Here is a 4,479-nt window from a genome sequence, read left to right as displayed (position 1 = left end):
TTTATTATTTTTTTAAAAGATTTATTTATTTGTGCATACAAGAGTTGAGGTACAGGCCAGAGGTGTTGGGGGGAAGTGAGAGGATTCACCAGAGACAGAGTGGGGAGTAGGTCTCCTGAAACAGGCAGATCTACTGAAACACACTGCTGAGAGGAGCAGCAGGCGAGACAGAAGAGAGACAGAAGAGGTATGCTACATCATGTCACCTTCGTTGCTGGGGGTCTAATTGACTTCAGACAGCTTCTTAGTGCTGTGCTTTAACCCCTTGTGCTACCAGGGAGAACCCCTAGAGTCTATTTTAAATGAAAAGGAAAGGTAAGTGATGAGCAATGAGATATTTTCATCCTAGAAAATAAATAAAGAAAGAGAAAACTATATTTATAAAAATATCCTTATTTTCTAAATTGAATGTTTTTGAGTATTTGGGAAAGATACTGCCAATTATTACTAATCAAGACAAAAGTAACATCATATTAATTCCTGGTGACTGTCAGCATATCATTTTATTGCCATAAAGACTACTTGACTTCTTGAATGTCACCAAATACGTTATAGCTATATGGGAAGGGATGATTTAGGCTTAATAGCATATAGAAGGAATAGTCATAGCACCAGAATGGTCAAAGATTAATTGATATTAATCTAAATTCTATCTCTAGAGATAAACCATGGTCATTGACCCTGCTGTACTGATTTATCATATTCTTGGGCAAGGACATAAATAGTTTACTTCCATAATGTGAAGAAAACAGAGAGAGAAAGATGAAGACTTTTCAATGAAAATCAAGTTTTATACTACAATGACTGGTCTGAAGGAATTGGTCTTGTTTAGTTATTTTAAACTGTCACCTTAAAGGATACTGCCTAAGAATAATTATTAATTTCAGAGGGAAATATCAGGGCCATCAGATTATCTGCTTTAATATCACAACAAGAAGAACAAGATTAAGTTCAGGATATGGAAAAGAGGGATGAGGCTAGTGAGACTACATTATCAGAATGACTGGAAGCAATGAGCAAGTATGGATTTATAAAAAAACACTAAGGAGGAAGGGAGATGGATTAAACTGGATAAAATAGGTCAATTTTATGGGTCTGGAGAGGAAACAAGACTCTTGGGGATAAGCTCAATAAAGCAGACACTGATAGTGACATTGATATATGTGCCTGGATACCTAATGCCTACATAATGCCATAAACCAATGCCATCTCAATAAAAAGTGAATAGTTACATTCCAATGGCTGAAATATGAATAAGAGTTTACAATATACAAGCTGCTGTATAAGGTTTAAATGCTTATTTGCCAAGATATCATAGAGAACATTCTTCCTTTGACAACCTTTTATTTTCCTTTGTACTTATAGATGGAAATTATGTCAGACCATTTGATGCTTTGATGTTTTTAAAATGCAAATATTTTTGGATGAAAGGATAAATGAAAGAGGAGGAAGATGACAACAAAAGAAGATCAAGATGAAATAAACAACATTTACATTATCAGCAGAGTGTAAAATATAATTGAAGAAAGAAAATACAATATTGGGCATAGAAAATTTTTATCAAAATTTATATGGTTAGACATTCAAACAGAATAATCCATACTTAAATGTAGAAGCAGCAATTATCTAGTAGATTATTCAGTTCTGTAAGTAATTAAGTGGTATGTCTTAATTATATTAGTCAACTTGATATGATTCAGTTTACCATATTAAGTGTGGGGATGGGGGAGAAAGGAGAGAGGAAAGATAACTAAAGAACCTGGATTTCTTTATATGGTGATGATTATGTCCTAAAATCGTTGTGTGTATTGTACATATCTTTGAATATACTAAAATCCACTTAGTTGCATAGCTTGAATGGGTAAATTGTATAGTAGGCAAATTATAGCTTACTTGGTATCTCTCAGGTAGATAGATAAAAACTGCTTTACTAATCATATGATATATAATTTACCCCATTTCTTAAATTACATTTTACTTTGTAAGAGTTCTATCTTTTAATTTGTATTTTAATTTGCGAAAAATAATGCATTTTATAGTGTTATTAAAGCCTTTAAAATTCTACTCTAAGGATGTCTCTATAAATGTATATATTATTTGTTATGTGCCATGTTCTTATATTGAAATAAATGTAAAGAGAACATTAACAAAGGAAATGTATATGCTTGAAATAAAGAAAACTGTAATTTGCATTGCTTCAAGAAGAAAATGAATTTTTATATTTCCTAGCTTTCCATTTTATAAGTATACACATTTATCAACCATAATGTTGCATAATGTTTAAATTTTACTAAGGGGTGACTTCATTTCTGAGAGCCTTCTGTCTTCTTGTTCTAGAAACTGACTATACATCAATGTATAGAAGAAGCTTTATAATGAGGGATTGGTTCACATCACTGTGCAGTTTGAACAATCTCATGCACTGTCACGTGCAAGGTGGGGAGCTGGAAGAGTGTGTTTTCCACTCAGCCAAGTGCAAGGGCCTGAGAACCAATGATGTCTCAGTCTGACTCTGAAAGCCTAATAAACAGGGGGCTAATAGTGTGCAATGTAAGTCACCATTTCTGAGTCCAGAGCCCTGTGAACGTAACATCTGATGTCCCTACAAAAGATGGGTTTCCTGACTCAAAGAGCACATTTTCTCTGTCATTTTTTTCCTACTCAAAGGACTGGATGATGCCCACATGATTTGGTGAAGGTGATCTTTACTTAGTCTACAGATTCAAATGCTAGTCTGTTCAAGAAGTATGCTCACAGTCACACCAGAAAGAACGTTACCTATATGGGTACCCTTAGCGCAATCAAATTGGTACACAAAATTAACCATTACAGTCTTGGTATTCCTGCTTTTGATTATTTCTCTTAGCTGGTGCCATTCAGAACCTCTTACATTTTCCTGATTTTACTGGACTATAGTCACCTCTATATAAATGGAACATATCTTTATATCTTGAAAACTGTATATCCCACACTGCACCCAACTCCAAAATTTTAGAACCATTCACCACCAAAATATTATTGCAGAGTATCTCAGATCACTGCCTATCATTGTAAGCCAAACACAGAAAACCGAGCTTTGGAAACTTTGGTTTAATTTGTTGTGGTTTAGATGAAGTTTGTCAGGCTTTTACGCCATCTGCCTCTGTGGTTATCACCTGCGGTCTTATCTGGTTACCATAGAAGGCGGTGGGTGAGGGAAACGTGTGCCTGATTATGGACACTTGCGTGCATGTGCAAGTCTTCACACCTGTGCCTAGAGGTCAAGCACGCAAAGGCTGCACTACTCAGAGACAGCTATGGGAAACGGTTAGAGAAGACAAGTGATGGCTGAGAGAGGAAGAGGCCACAAGAGAACACCAGATAACAGCAGCTCAAGCTATTAACTCCCAGCTGGCTTGTTTCCCCGTTTTATCCACCATTAAAACGTGTGAAAATGATGCCAAGAGCTCCACAATTCTTTTTCAATTCCTAGGACAAACGGTGAATCTACCCAGTGGAATAGTTGCGAAACATTTGGAAAACAGGTATTTCTCGGGAGCTGGTGGGTTCATGATACATAGAAAAAATGTATGAGCCCCCTTGAATTTGGGGGCTTAGGATTTTTATCTTGAGAAGATTTTATGGGCAGATTCCCAGTTCTGTCTCTACTTACAGTTTGCAAACTCAAGTTGTTTTTTGTTGTTTTTTTTTTTTTGTTGTTGTTGTTGGCACTTTTTGTTTGAAATAGTCTGGATTCTATGTCCATAATTCATCTATAAACAAGCTCAGTGGGGAATTCTGGAGGTTTGTTTATGGCCCATTAGGGGAGTTAATGAATTAATGATCTAAGGGACATAACTCAGTATTCTAAAGCTTATGGTAATGTTTAAATGAGTCAGAGACCTTTCCCCCATTTATATTTTGTTTCTTTGCTTTCAAAATTGACACCCATAATCCATTCCTCTCACATCCCCTTCCTTACTGGTAACCACCATTTTGTTGTTAAAATCTAAAAGTAGATATTGTTGTGTTTTGGCAATGCGTTTGCTTTTCTATGTTTCTACACATTACTAAAGCCATCTGGCTTTCTGACTTATTTTGCTTAATCATAATCACCTCAGGTTCCATCCATAGTGTGGAAAAAGGGAAAATACATACTTTTTTATAGTTAAGTAGTATTCCATTGTATATATACACCATAATTTTTTTTTCCTTTAAGATTTGTTTATTTATGCACTCAGAACTGAGGTACAGGCCAGAGGTGCAGAGGCAGTGAGAGGTCCAGAGACAGAGTGGGGAGTAGGACATGCAGACTGATGAAGTACACTGCTGACAGGAGCAGCGGACAGGCCAGGAGAGGTCTGTTGCACCATGTGGGTCAGCTCCGGGCTAGGGATGGAACTCGCACTGAAGAGGCTGTGGCTGGCTTGCAGTGCTGCGTCCTAACCCATTGCACCACCAGGGAAGGCCACACCATATATATATTTTTTTTTTTTTTTT

Source organism: Condylura cristata, unplaced genomic scaffold (assembly GCF_000260355.1).
Source record: "Condylura cristata isolate star-nosed mole 26May11 unplaced genomic scaffold, ConCri1.0 scaffold00010, whole genome shotgun sequence".
In the NCBI taxonomy this organism is placed as follows: domain Eukaryota; kingdom Metazoa; phylum Chordata; class Mammalia; order Eulipotyphla; family Talpidae; genus Condylura; species Condylura cristata.
Note: the sequence above shows the minus strand (reverse complement) of the source record.